The sequence below is a fragment of the Peromyscus californicus genome, unplaced genomic scaffold (genome assembly GCF_007827085.1).
Source record: "Peromyscus californicus insignis strain IS unplaced genomic scaffold, ASM782708v3 Scaffold_21__1_contigs__length_65335640, whole genome shotgun sequence".
NCBI lineage: Eukaryota > Metazoa > Chordata > Mammalia > Rodentia > Cricetidae > Peromyscus > Peromyscus californicus.
The window spans coordinates 59,023,773-59,039,072 of NW_026294514.1; the positions used below are offsets into that span (position 1 = coordinate 59,023,773).

General features: G+C 49.7%; 1 protein-coding gene across 12 annotated transcripts in view; it reads right to left on the reverse strand.

The window, feature by feature from the left end:
- Agap1 (ArfGAP with GTPase domain, ankyrin repeat and PH domain 1) overlaps positions 1 to 15,300 on the reverse strand; it is a 465,228-nt gene that overhangs the window by 10,235 nt on the left and 439,693 nt on the right. The window lies entirely within an intron of this gene.

Below are 15,300 nucleotides of genomic sequence, written 5' to 3' on the forward strand. Positions count from 1 at the left end.
AACAAAACAAAACAAAACGGCAGACAGGAAGTGTGAGACACTGAACTCCACAGTCCTCCGGACTGGGCTCATTGTTAGGAAAAGAGGTGTGTGTGTGTGTGTGTGTGTGTGTGTGTGTGTGTGTGTGTGTGTGTGTTAAAGAGGATCTGCGATTTCACGAGTAGCCCTTAGAACTTTCCCAGCAGCCTGTGGTGTGTTCCTGAGGCCCGAGCATGGCTTTTTCATGAGGACGATGAAGAGAGCAAGCCCTCCCCCCGCCCCAGACTGTAATTATCTCAGATTCAGTAAGACACTGACTCACAATGATTTCTAAAACCCAGCGCCTCTCCCAGCAATAATCAGAGCACACAGCCACAGGGAAGAACCAAGCGCCCTCCCCAACCCTCCAGAAAGAAAACTCATTCCATTTCTGCTTCCAAGGCCCAGAAGAAAGGCCTCGTTTACACCCCTGCACCGTGTTTACATTGCGCCCGGTGACCCAGTGTCAGGCTAACCCTAATCTGTTTTTAAATACTTAGGCAAACAGATTCTTCCAGGAGTAAATCTGGATTAGTTTTGCTTCACTTCCTGGTACATGTGAGTGACCCCCAAGTGACCCCCGACTCTTCATTCAGAGATTTCCAGGACAAACACTTGGCTACAGCTGAGATGAACTGGCTCCCAGAACTGCAGCAAAGCCCTTACACATCCTTACTTAGGCAGAAAGGTGGGGGACAGCCAGGAAAGGCAAGACCCAAACCCCAGTGGTTCCGATTCTATTTTAGGAGCTTGTTTATAATATGTTACACGTTTGTTGATGGAGGTCATAAATCAGGAAGGAGAAAGAGCAAGGCGTGAATTAAATGAGAAGGGCTAATGGTGTAGGAGACGTCCAGACCTCCAATTTCCAATCTGCTAACTCTCATTTTTGGGTAGGCATTAAAATCAGACTGTCTTATTCTGCTCTGGTTGATTTTAAAAGTCATTGCCAGATCATCCAGGGGGAACGGGGGAACTTAACATCAGAACTCTGGTCTTAACTGCAATGATTAAAATTTCATTTTAATATTCCAATACCCAGCCAAAGACTGAGCACAGGTCCCTGCCTCCACCAAGGACAATCCCGAGACCCACTCGTGGTGCGGCTTTTAGCATCAGATGCAAAGGGCTCTTTACTGAATCTTCGTACACTTCTAGAACACAAAACCCTGCAATGCCAACTGCTGGGTCCTCTGGCCTTCGAGCTCACCAGAAATCTAAGTGAGGCTGCAGGCTTCGTGCCTGCATCAGATCTGACTCTTTCTTTCTTTCTTTCTTTCTTTCTTTCTTTCTTTCTTTCTTTCTTTCTTTCTTTTTCTTTCTTTTTTTTTAGCTGAAATTCATTTAGTACATAAACAGAGCCTGGCCCAGGGCAGTGGAGGTTTCTGGGTGTGAATTCAGTTGCTCTCACCAACTCCCAAATTCTCCCCGTTGTTCAGAATCTGTCTTCTGTGGCCACCGCCCATCCTAACAAGTGCACCCCATGGGCTTGGCGAGCTTTTTCCAACAGCTACAGGGAGGGAAAAGGAACCCCATGGGTGCTGGGCTGTGAGGCTTCATTCTCTCCTCTGAGGAGATCTCATGGTCTTAGCACTTGCTCTTCTTACTTCCCCCCAGCCCCAGACACTTGTTTTGCCATCCGTAAAATGGGTCTGGTGACACTTATTAAAGTCAGGGCTGTCCGGATACCCATGTGGTCAACGCACTGGCCACAGCAGCCCTTCTGTAGCAGCAAACTGGAGAAAACCTGTCTCTAACCACTCAGGGTCAGTTACGGTCAGGCACAGCACGCACCAGTGTGGTGTCATGTGATGGGCAAGCAAAGATGCCGTGCTGGGTTGTGGGTTTCTAATCTGTGGCTGCCTGTCACTGTAAGAGTCCCAGAATTCATCATGCTGAGCAGCTCTTGTCTAGGGGCTTTAGTGAGTCCCTGGAGGGTGTTGGAGGTCCCTGGGTGCTTGGGGCAAAGGGTCTTGGCTAATTCAAAGGGTCTCATGGCTGTCAGCGTGGCTGGGGCTGAGTTTGGGGTGTGTGCATGCACAGGCCTGAGAAGCCTAAGGCTCCTTGTCGTCATGAGCCAAACTGGTTGACTCCAAGTTCACATGTGGAAGCTGTAGCCAACAGTGTGGCCTTCATTTGGAGACAAGGTCCTTAGGGTAGATAAGGTTAATTGGGGCCCTTGAGGTGGTTCTCCAAACCACTATGGCTGGGGTCCATAAAAAACGAGTTACTAGCTACCCCTCTTCTCCCTCCACGCACAGCGGAAGGGCCATGCAGGCCAGGAAGGGAGGCCTCCCCAGACAACTAGCCCTACCCACCACGGACCTTGAACTTGACCATGCACTTCCAGTCACAGAAGCCTGCATATGATGCTTTGCTATGGTGGCTCAGCCACCCTTCTCCACAGCTGTCACCAGTCAGAGAGGACACTCTGATAATAGTTTCTGTTCCATTCTGTCAACACTGCCACCCCAGGAAACCACAGTGCCAAGGCACAGCGACTCCAATTGTTATTCTCAGGTCCCTTGGCCATGCGCTTCATTGTCCCCAAGGAAGGCCAGTTCAAGAGCAGCGGAGCTGGCAGTAGATCACCTCTCCTCATTCCAATGCCCTGGAGGACCACTGCTCACAGCCTCTGTTAGCTAATGAGCTAAAAAATGAATTATTGGCACGGCTGCCATCAGCAGGGAGGAGGGGCTGGCTCCTCATCAGGTCTTGGTGCTGACACACCTTTAAATAAATCAACTGCAGAGAGGGAGGGAGGGGGGAGTACTCCATCAGAAGACAGATACCAACCCCATCCCTAAAAACACAAAGAAGAGACGTTTTCAAGAGATGCCCTCTCTTCCCTAAACTGGAGCCCGTTGGGAGTGGCCTTCGGCCTCCCTCTGGATATGACCGTGAACTGCCTGGTGTTTAAACCACAGGCTAGCAGTGACCGAACATAAGACTTGGGTTTAGAGAATGGGGAGGACTGGGTGGCAGAGCTAGAAGCCCTGCAGGTGTCTCGGTGTCTACTGGGCTCGGCCAAGGATGCTTTGACACTATAGCTTGATGGATGGACACAGCTACTCCTGACCTTAAGGAGTGGTGACTTGGCCAAGTGCCCAGGTGCCACCACAGAAACAGCTGCCTAGTGTCCTGGCTAGTTTTATGACAACTTGACACAAGCTAGACATCAGAAGAACACGCCTCCATAAGATGGGCTGTAGTAGGTAAGCCTGTGGGTTATTTTCTTAACCAGTGATTGATACACAGGAGGAGGGATTCCGCACATTGTGGGTGGAGCTACCCCTGGGCTGGCGGTCCTGGGATCTATAAGAAAGTAGCTGAGCAAGCCATGCGAGCAAGCCAATGAGCAGCACCCCTCCATGCCCTCTGCATCAATGCCAGCCTCCAGGTTGCTGCCCTGTTTGAGTTCTCGCCATGGCTTCCTTCAGTGATGGACTATAACATGGAAGTGTAAGCCAAATAAGCCCTTTCCCCCTCAAGTTGCTCTGGCCATGGTGCTTTGTCATAGCAACAGGAATTCTTAACTAATATACCCAGGTCATGTCTCACTCGAGGTCCGTCAGAACTGACAGTTGGTAATATGGCCTGCCAAGGGATTCCTCAAACTGAGCAAGTGCTGCTGCTGGTGGGGATATGACTGACTTCATGGGCCACAGTCTCCTGTGAGTAGAAATCAGAGGTCCCACAGATGGAGGACCACTGACCCTGCGGCACCAGAACTGAGGCGAAATTCATCAGATCTCAGGATGGGGACTGAGACAGAATCACTGCCATGTGTGAGGGAAAATGTGAAGTTTGAGCATGTAGAAGACTTTACCACTTCTGTGGAGACCTGGGCCAGGAGCTCTTCACTGTGCAGCTGCACTGCGCTCCATGCTGGACCCTTGGGGTCAAGTCTTCACATGAGCCCCTACTGTGTGCAGGCTACACTGCGCTCCATGCTGGACTCTTGGGGTCAGGTCTTCACATGAGCTCCCTACTGTGTGCAGGCTACTCTGCGCTCCATGCTGGACTCTTGGGGTCAGGTCTTCACATGAGCTCCCTACTGTGTGCAGGCTAGACTGTGCTCCATGCTGGACTCTTGGGGTCAGGTCTTCACATGAGTCCTCTGTGCTTAGTGCTGGCAGACCCCAGCCGGAGCACTCACAGCAGGGACTGTCACCAAGGCAAAGGCAGCCCAGTGACAACACCATCAATGGCTAGGATGGTAATGACTGTGCCTTGTCTGTCCTCAGGTGACTGAAGGTGTGTCCTGAGATGCACATACTCCCCGAGCTTCCAGCTGCCCAACACTGGTGTCTAGGGTTTACTTCCTTCTCAGTGAGTGGAAACTTGGCAGGAGCTTCCTTATGAGTTCAGGAGGGCACTCCCTCAACAGCACTTGTGACTAGTATGCTCTGCAAGTACATGTCCCCACCCCTGGCTCGATTGCTGAAGTCCCAAGCCCGAAGGCAGAAGATTGGTGTCTTATCTAGGATGCCCCAAGGAGGTGGCTTGCTCCTTCCATGGTATGAGGACTCAGAACTGAAAGTCATCTGTGGGGCAGATGCTGCGCCCTCGCCAGATGTCCAATCTGTTGGCACCTTAATCCTGAACTTCTCAGCTTCTAACCCTGAGCAGTACATTTCTAATGTTTTACAAATTGTCCAGTCTAGCTTGGGGGGTAGTTTAATAGCTCGAATGTGGGAGATCCTGGGCCCTGTCTCCAGTTCCCACACTTTTCTCCCCCCGAAAATTCTTCAGTGTAAGGTATTTGTTGCAACCATCCACACTAAGACAGACTAAGATCTAACCCCTCTGTATCATTTATAAGGAATGAGCCAAGTGGTGGGGATGGGTCATCAGCCCAGGGACGGATGTTGGAACGAGATGACAGGGTCTGAGGGCTGGGTGGGGCGGGGTGTGAATATGACCACAATAGCTGTACTCTGTTAGGCAGCCTAGGCACAGGATCAGGAAGGGCTCCAGCTGGCCCCCATTGAGGACACTATGGATCTAGAGTGTCTCTGCCACTGCTGAGGACGAACTGACAATCTGTTCAGTGGCCCCCCACCCCAACTTTCTTCCCTACTGAAATCATTCCACAATCATTAAGAGCAACAATTTACAGAAAGAGGTATAGAGAGAAAGGGAGTACAGCTATGTGTGGGTGTGGGGGACTGAAGCCATTGTCCGAGGCTGAAATCCTATGAGTGCTCAGTCATCTTGCCTGGGACCCTACAGGCGAGGACTATCATTTGAGCACTGGCAAATTCTTGGCCCCAGAGAAGAGAAAAGTGTAGAGTGAGACCCTGGGGTGAGTTAGAGGGAGGTCTGGGAGACGCAGAGGTCATACTATGCATGGGACACCTTTCTTAGAGAAGGGCTCCTTTCTTCTGTCTTTGTTTTGGTGAGACAGAGCTTCATGTAGCCCAAGCTAGCCCTGAGTTTACTACACAGCTGAAGTTAGCCTTGACCTCCTGAGTGCGGGGATTACAGGTGTGCATTACCACGTTTGGTTTTATGCAGTGCTGGGGACTAAACCCAGAGCATCATGGGTGCTAGGGGAACCAACTGAGTGCCACCCTGAGCCTGCGAGTCTTAATGCCCCCTCTCCATTCCTGCTGCAAAGCCTCTCCCTTTCAGCTCCTACCGCAAAGACGGAGCCCTGCTACTGTCGCCAGCTGTGTTTGGGGTCTGGCGGGGAGGGCGCAGCACACTGCCAAGGGGTAAGAAGGTTAATGGGTTGATTCCCAGAAAGAAAAAGTTCTTCAGAGAGCTTGTGACTGGCTTTCAACACTGTCCTGTGGATGTCTAGAAGATGCGTCACTAAAACACAGACGTGGGGGTGGATGGCCAGACAACCCTTGGTCCTCCAGGGAGCCTGTTGCCCTGGCTGGCGATAGTGCTTCTGGGCTGGTGTGATGAGCTGTCCCTCAGTGGTATGGTCCTCAGCTGTCAGACCTCACAAAGCATAGAGGCTGTGGAGTACCAAGGGCTTTTCCAAGAAGTCTACTCTCCGTGAAGTCCTCTGAGCTCATTCCTATTTGAAGCTTCCCCACAAACGGTAAAGGAGTCAGCAGTCATTCTGCATGTGCACACGTCACTTATCACAATGCTCCTTCTGGAAACATCCTTTCTTCCTAAAGCAAGCAAAGGGATTTTTTTTTTTCCAGCCGTGATTTTTATAGGCCATCCTGGAGGAATGAATGCCCTTGGGGCAGGGAGGCGAAGCTGGAGGAGCCACACACGGCCTGAACTGGTGACAGATGAGGAGAGGAAGGACAGAGAGAGAGAAGAGCAAAGAAAGGGCTAGCAGCAAGGAATTTGTAAAGTGCTTCCTGCCTCAAGCCAAACAGGAAGAGGGAGAAGAGGCATGGAAGAGGGGGCTGGAACAATATGTTCGGGAAAGAGGGGGGGCTCCCTCCCTGCGGGGCAAGCCCAGGCCCAGGGCTAGCTGAGCACCAACCCCTGCTCACATGCATGCCTTCTCCGGAGCTGCGTTGCTAGGGGGTCAGGCCACAGCGCCGAGGATGGCCAACAAAGACCGATGGATATTTATTCCTTAATTACTGAAAGCTTTTAAGAAACTGGCCACTGTAAATCCCACATGCAGGGAGCGGGAGACAACAGACGAGAATTTATACTCATGGAGCAAAGACAAAATAAATATCTGGCCTGACTTCTGATCAATAATATGAGTGTTTTTTGCCAACCTGCAGGGTATTTTATGAGCATGGGGGAACAGAACAGGATCATTATTAATTAAATAAAGTCAACCGTATTAGGCTTATTACTTGTGGGAGTCACAGTTAACTGTGCTGGGCCATGGGGCTGGGCAGATCTACAGGCAGGTACAGGTCCAGGCACTGGAAGGTGCTAAGTGCTTATCCCAGTGTTCCTTATTCAAAGAGGTCATCAGTATTACAGTGCCTGGTGTAGCCCATGCATCCCGGAGGGTACCTGGGTAATAGTGTGGTTTTTAGAGGGCTGAGTTGGGCCTCAGCCTGTGCTCTGGTCCAGCATAAGGCTGACACCTGGAGCCCTCACGGTCATTCTGTCTCCACATGCCTGGCTCCTCTCCACACTTGCCCCTTAGTAACCTGCTGGAGCCACTAGAACTTAACACCAAAGAAGTCTCCAGGTCACAGCTCAGCAGACAGACATTCCTGGAGTTTCCTTGCAAACTACCAGACCCAAGAACCTTCTTCAGCTCCAGCCATGGTGATTGCCAGGATTTGTTTCAACACAGGAAAAGAGTCGGAGCAGATAGCCTGTGCCCGGCCGGCAGAGGGCTGGGGAGAAGCAGTGATGGACGACAGCATAAAGCAGAGATGGAGAGGGCTGTACCTCCTGGCTGGCTCTGCCTCTAACCAAGGCAGTTCTGGTTCTGTACATCAGCCTTTGTCAGAGTCCTATTCATCAAGTGGCTAAGCACTGTGGACTCTGAGGTACTAACCTCAGAGGCCTGCCTCCCTAGGGACCAGAGAAGGACAAGGTGTCTGTGAGTGTGAGAGAAGCAGATACCCTGGGTACTGACTTAAGAGGAACCATGTAGGAGGCTGCAGGAATGAGGTCTCTGTCCAGGAACTCTGTTTGGTACCTCTCAGAGTCCTGGCCCCAGGAGCTATGGCTGGACCCAGTCCCTTGACAGGCATGCTCGGAGCCTCTTTTCTAAGTCCTGGGTACAGGACCCTTGGAGCAGTCCAGCAGCTTATATTTCCTCAGTCCTGGGTTCAAATTCTCCCTTAGACTCTGTAGAGTGGTATCAGGTTCCTTTATCTGAAGAAATGGGAATAAAAATATCCACAGAGTGAAAATGGAAAGAGGTTATGTATGGTGTGTGTGGAGGGGTGCAGAGGCCAGAGATGGGGGGCTAGGGTATCTGATGAGGAAAGAGAACCAAGACCGAGCTCTAGGCTGAGGCCAGGGAAGCCCAGTGGGAAGTGGCAGACAAGGCTGACCCTGCCTCAGGTGACATGCGGAGGGCTGACAGGCGCTGGGCTAGGAGCTCTGGGTGATGGACAGGGGCTGGGACCCATCCGGCCAAAGGGCAGTGAGTGACTGCTGTGGATGACATTTTTCCTTTTCCTGGGAGGCCAATGGGAGCCAGGAACAGGGAGTGACAGAGTCCCTGATTAGTGTTGAAGGAGAGGAACCCCTCCATAAAAAGTGGGAAACAAGAGGCAGCAGTGAGCAGGGCTGCTGTTGGAGAGGCGAGCCCAGGAGGCCAGGTACAGGGAGCAGAAACCCAGGCTGGACTAGCAGGTGTGTAGGGGGGGGACTGACGGACACCAAAAACCATTCACAAATGTAACTTCTAAGCAAATGACTTGAGAGAATGCCACCCTGTTAGAGAAAGGAAAAACCCACTTTAGCCCCAGAATCAGCCAAGATAGAATGTCAACATTTCCCTCTCCTTTCTATCCTGCTAGAAAATAACACGACAAAACACAGACATTTAAAGGATTCCAAGCCCAGGTCTACCTCTTTAAGCACAATTTCTCTAGGCGTCTCTCAAGCCCTGTGTGTTTGTGTAGGAAGGCCTCTCAGCTTAACTAGCTGCATGCACAGTAGATGCAGCTGAGCCTTGACACCAGGAAGAAACGAAAGAACTGTCTGTTTTAAGGAATAAATCCAGGAAATCTGTGCCAGACGAGAGCGAGCCTGGGCAAGTGGAGCGAGGCAGATCTAGATTCCGTGTAATGTGGCATGAAACGCAGCCAGACCTCGGTGGCCCTCCAGGCTGCCCTGGTGGTGGAGCCCCATCACAGTGAATTAAGTCCGCCATAACAGTGGCTGATGTGATGGGCTTTGGAACATACCGCATCATAAACAGATAAGGGAAGAGAAACGGCCCTTTTCCTCCACCCGCAATAATTTAAGATGGATGCAATCCCTCCCCTGGCGTGCACCACTGCCCTTTAAACACCAGGGAGAGGGAAGCCCAAGGCCCCTTCTGCAGGGAAAGGCCAGGAACAAGAAGAGCCCCAAAGCACAGGCTCCAGCCATGGCTTCTGGAAGTGGCCCTCAAAACAGGGCCGGTCCCAGGTTGCTAAGCTGCAGCCCATTAGTGAAGTCACAGGAAGTCCTGAGCAATTTTCTGCCATCAACTGCCAACTGCCTTTAAGAACATAATCCTTGGTAACACTATTTTAAAAAGACGTAAGACTACTGATTTTGAACAATACGGTATCTTCTTAATGTAGCTTTTTTCTTTGAATCTAAGGGTGGGAGGAGATTCCATAGTCACAGTTACCAACCATAACAATAAGGACACAGGCTTCCCAGGAGGGGAGGCATTGAGAGTATGCAAACGCAAAGACACTTAATGGTAATTTGCATTTTAACTTTTTCCAAAGTAGGGAAACATGGAAAGTGCTCAGGATATGAACAGGATTAGTAGACTGGGACCTGCTGATTCCTTCCAGTGGGGACCACAGACAAGTTCCCTAGTGGGGAAGGCCGGCCTTGGAGCAGCTATTCCTACTAGCTGGGACGGGCTCTATTCCAATGTAATGTCAGTCGAAATGTTATGGAGACCAGATACGGCTTTTTAGAGGAAATCTTACAGATGAACAACTGCTGTATTTCTTTCTCAACTGATGGACTGATGTTACAGACCCGAGCTCACGGCTGGGGAGACGGCGCAGGTAGCAGAAGACTAAGACTTAAAGCATAAGGCCCTAAGTGTAGGTCCCCAGCACCTACATAAAACACCAACAGTGTATGCCTGCAATCCCAGCACTGGGGTGGCAGAGACAGGAAGATCCCCGAGGCTTGCTGGTCACACGCACGCACGCACTCATGTACGCATGCTCAAATCCATACACCCACTAGGTAATTTTTCCAAGTGTAGCTAGCTCTGTTGTGGTGGACCTGGCCACAGAACAATTCATCTTAACGGTAAAAATTCATTCTCTTTGTAGAGAAAACATTATTACTTAACAAGGGTCAATGAAATTCTTTCATTAAAGTCACCAAATCTCTAACTAATGGGACCAGGAGGCAGACATTGGCCAGATACTTCATTTTCCACAAGTGATGAAAACTAACCTACCTGACGTCATCGCTTCCAGTGGGCAAAGTGAATTCTGAGAGGTGACCTGGGCAAAGTGAATTCTGAGAGGTGACCTTTCTCATGGAGAGATCTTAGAAGCGGGGCTAGAGCAGCTCCTGGCCCTGGGCACAGCATGGCTGCCCAGCTCTGTGGTGACACAGGGAAGTTGGGGAAAGGAGAGCCATCGCTTTGGGGAGACTCTGCTGTTAGTGCCTGAACTGGACAGTTACTGCTCAGGGGTCCCAGGAGTGCTCCAGACAGTCCTGAACAGCTTGGCTGACCAAGTATCAGCCGATGGTGGCGGAGTTGTGGCCAGTCGACTGAGAAATGGCAAAATTTAAACCGGAAGACGAAGACCTGGTGAGCAGATTCTGAACCCATCCACCCCACCCTCTCTCTGCGGAGAAGTCCCTGACTGAGATATTCGATCGCTGGCCGCAGAGCTGGCCACAGCCTGTCTCTGTCTGGAGCCCAGGGTCCATCCTCATTGAAAGCCTTTTATCAAGGCTCTAGAAACAAAAAAGATTTCATTGAGACAGTCAATGTCAAAAATCCAACATGTGAGGAAATAGTATGGCAGTTGTCTGAGTGATTAAAACCAGAATTACTATATGCCCCAGCACCTCCCCTTGCCAGTAGGTACCCACTAGAACCAACACGAGGACCTGGGACTTTGTAGCTATCCAGGCCCACGGAGACATGACTCACAAGAGCTACAGCGAGGAAGCAGCTTCAGGGTCCATTTTGAGATGCACAGGTAAAGAAGTTACACTGAATATCTTCAATGGCATGCTACCCACTGCTACTGAAAAGGGTGGAACTACAATGGATAAACTCTGAGGACACTACGCTAAGGGAAATAAGCCAAACACAAAGGACCTAGGAGTCAGGTTCACAGGAACAGAGCAGAAGCTCCTGGTTGCCAGAGGATAGATGGGAAGGGGTAGGGAAGGAGGAACTTGTGTTAAGAGATAGTTTCAGAGGTTGGAGAGATGGCTCAGCACTGACTGCTCTTCCAAAGGACCTGGGTTCAATTCCCGGCACCTGTCAAGTCCAGTTCCAGGGTATCTAACACCTCCTCTAGCCCCTGTGTGCACCAAGCATGTGTGTGGCTCATAGATATACACATGCAGGCAAAACATCCATACATATGAAATAATGATGATGATGATAAAGACAGTCCCTCGGATAAAAGGTGCCTATGGCTGCATATGATGCATAACTATGCTTAATGCTAATAATGTAAACTTTAAAAGAATTAAGGTGGTAAATTTTGGATTATGTATATTTATACTACAGCGCCCACCCCCAAGACAGAGTCTCACATAGCCCAGGCTGGCCTTGGACTTCTCATCCTTCAGCCTCCATTTCCTAAGTGCTAATATTACATGTGACACCATGCCCATTTCATATGGTGCTAGAGACTAGACCCATGGCTTCAGGCATGCTAGGCAAAGACTCCATCAACTGAGCCATCCCTTGATGTTTGCAGTTTGAGTTACTGTCTTAAGCTACTTTTCTATCGCTGTGACAAAACATCATGACCAGGGCAACTTATAAAAGCAAGTGTTTAATTGGGCATGCCGTTTCAGAGGGTCAGAGTCCAAATGGAGCAAAGGTGTGATGGTAGGAACAGCTGAGAGCTTACACTTTATCCACAAACAGGAAGTGCTAGTTGAGAGTGGTGACGGTCTTCTGCAACCCCAAAGCCTGCCCCTCGGGGACATACCTTCCCAAACAGTTCCACCAACTGGGGACCAAGTCTCCAAACATGAGCCTATGGGGCCATTCTCATTCAAACCACCACAGTTGTTGTGAGTGAAGCTGTCATGGAGTTTTATGCATTGTGTCAAGAAAATGTTTTATTTTATTAGCCAAAATGTCCAAGAGTACTAAGTAAGTATAAGCCATATAGGAAATATGCATATATCCATCAAACTGTTCTCCAGACTAGAAGTGATGAGCACGATATGATTTTTATTTTTTTTATTTTTTATTTTTTTTACGATATGATTTTTAAAGTACTATTTGATAAAAACCAAACACGAAGATGATACAAAAGTGTGTTTTAGAGGAAGTGACATCCCTGTACCAGTGTGCTGTAGACTCAGTCCAAGGTGGCCTCCACATCCCTACAGAAGGTGGGACTCTCACAGCCACAGCTATGCCAAAGTGTGCTAGGAACAAAAACAAACAAACAAACAAAACACCCCACAAACAAACAAACAAAGAACCCAAAACAAAAAATGCTACCCAAGGAGAAGATGGCACACAGGTGTTAAGTGATACACTTGTAAACAGGTTTAAAGGATTTCTAAGTGTGCTTAGGGGGATCAAATTTATAAGGTTGCCAATAACAACTGTGAGACACCCATGTCTGCTGGCTTTCAGCAGAAAAAGGGTATAAGAAAGGCAAAGATCTGAGCGATGGGAAGCATCCCAGTCAGGGCAGGGCCTTTCTCAGCACTGCCAAGGTCCCAGCCCCTGGACGGCTCTGTCAACGGCCTGTTTTTCCATGCCTCTCCCTATCTCTTTGTAGTCTCTTTGGGGCACATTTGGAAATTATTGAAAAAGATAAAATGACCCTAATCTGTTACCAATTAGAAGAAACTCGAATATTATTTTCTAATTTGTGACTCTTGAGCATACATCTCAAAACCCCAAGAGAAGTCATTGGAATAATCACAGCCGCTCCTGAATATTCCTATTATGCTCTTGAACTGGGAGGGTGACTCTGAGTCATGTGCCTGGGGGCTGAAGGTGTCTGTAAGACATCAAAGCCCTGGCTGTGAGTCACATTGCTATCCTGGCCGTGTGCTGGGCCCTGCGCAGCGGGCACCCTGCTCTGGGCAGGAGCTCAGGGAGAGAAGCTGTGATCGCTGGTAAAGACATGCTCCCCCCTGCGATGCCACCCACCCCAAACTTCCCCATCCTGGGGACTCATTTGTAGCTAGAAAACCTGTCTATGGATGAGCCTGATTTATGAGAGGAGAATATGGTTTTTTCCCTCCTTCCAAACCTAGTTATCCTGCGACTTGAGTGACTACCCCCCGAAAATTGATAATTTCTTGGTGCTTAACAGTAGCAGGTCCACCAATGAGGAGTGTGGCACACTAATAAATTTATAGGGCGTTATAGCCAATTAGAGCGCACCAGCCATTCGACGCCAATCAACTTACCATTCCGCAAACGCACTCTTTATGGCCCACTCTTGCGGTTCCATCCCTCATTTATATGTTTGAAAAGCAGCATATTAATGCTGACGGTACAGGAATCTGGAATTTGCAGCAGGCCTTCTGGGGGAAACAACCTCCCTTTTCCTCAGGGCAAACTTCTCTTTGTTCTTTGGTGGGAGGTGTGGACTTTGAAATGGGTAAGGCATTTGTATGGAATATGATTCACTGAAGACTTTGGGTATTACCCATGAGGGCAGGCCATATAGGCAACTTCCTGCTGATACCTGGGAGGTATATTTGTTTTTTAAATCTCCACTGCATATTCGCTGGGCAGAGACACAGAGTGCAACTGGAAACAGACAGGCTGGGGAAGTCACTGGGAATGAGGAGGAAACAGAAGTGTGCAAGTCCAGTTTTTCTGCAGAAAACAATGACTGGGGTGTGTGTGTGTGTGTGTGTGTGTGTGTGTGTGTGTGTGTGTGTGTGTGTGTTTGTGTTTCTTTTGTGTGGATGCTGTCCACATGGATTTGGGTCCAATGGCTTGGGTGCCGCCAGCGACGTGAGCGGTCTGGCTTGACCTTTCCCTCTGGACACTGCGGATGTCCCTCTTCTCTTTCCTGAGTTGTGACATGGGTACCCCTTCTCCCTGGCTGTTTTCAGGGAGGGCCTTCCTCCTCCGTTCTTTGCAGCAACGAGCTCTCTGGCTCCTCCCTGTCTGTTTTCCAGTGCTTACCCTTGTCCACCTTGTCTAAAGGAATACCGGCTGGGCGCTCTCAGCATGTGGATGTCACGTGGCATCCACGTGGCTTGTGTGAGGCTCTGGAACAGGTGGGTGGGGACAGGCAGAGAGGTACGTGTCATAACAAGTGACATTGGTGAAAAGAAGCACTGTGATGCATGGCAGTAAAACCATCAGGAGAAGCCAAGTCCTCTAGTTTCTAATAGGCAGACAGCCTGGAATTCATTCACAAAGTAAGACCCGGGTCAGGAATGAATCCTGCTTCCTTCAGCTTGAGGAACGTAAAAGACACCAGCAAAAATGAGGACATCAACACACTGAGCCCAGGTCACCAACACAAACCGGTGCTTGCAGAGGCCACCTCTGTGAGCACCCATCCTTTACCAACCAAGGGTGGCTCACACCACCTAACAACACACACACTCTCCAAAGTGTTTCCTGATTCACCACAGTAGCTGCAGAGTGGTAACCAAGACTCAAACTCCAAGTTTCCTTATTTCCTATCAGAGCTGGGGTCCCAATACTCTTCCTTGGGGTACAGATGGAGCCCTCACCTTTGCCAATTTCCAAATAAAAAAATACTGATGACTTCTCTTAGCAAGGGTCAGGGGTTACTCTCTGAATAGACCATGACAGGGAGGAGCGAGGCCAGGTGCCTGGGGTCTGGCCGGTTACTTCAAAGTGAAATGCACACCAGCCTTTCTGGAAATGAATATTATCAAGACTGAGGGTCTTTGTTGCTCCAAAGTGAGGTCCTGCCCAGAGTGTATGTTAATATACTGGAGAGACGACCCTTCCCCCGAGGGTGAGGGATTCTGAGCTGGCCTTACTGGGCTTCCTCGCCAGAGCTGTGCTGGAGGCTGAGGTTAATCCAGGCAGCCGTCTTCACACTCTTCCAAGGTAATACAGACAGAGAATACGGGACCCCCTTCTTACCCCCAAGATCTCTGGACTGTCATTTCCCACCATAGAGCCTCATGGTGGGAGTTAGTGAATAATGTTTCAAAGACATCAACTTCTTCCTTGATGGACAGAGAGAGCAGCTGTGCCATCTGGCCGATGCCATAGTACCGCACTTAAATACAGAAAGCTAGTGGAGGACAGGGTGACCAGGTCAGGACAGCCATAGGATTCTGCTCCAAATACCACAGGTGGGAAGATTCTACCACCTCCTTCCTATGCTGCACCCATCAGTTAACAGGGACTGTGGGTCAGGGACAGGCATGTCATGGTAGGGTCACGACAAATGGATGGTCATAATATGCGAGGTAAATGGCCCTGAAAGAGCAACAGCTCCTTTACAGGAAGGGGCAGGG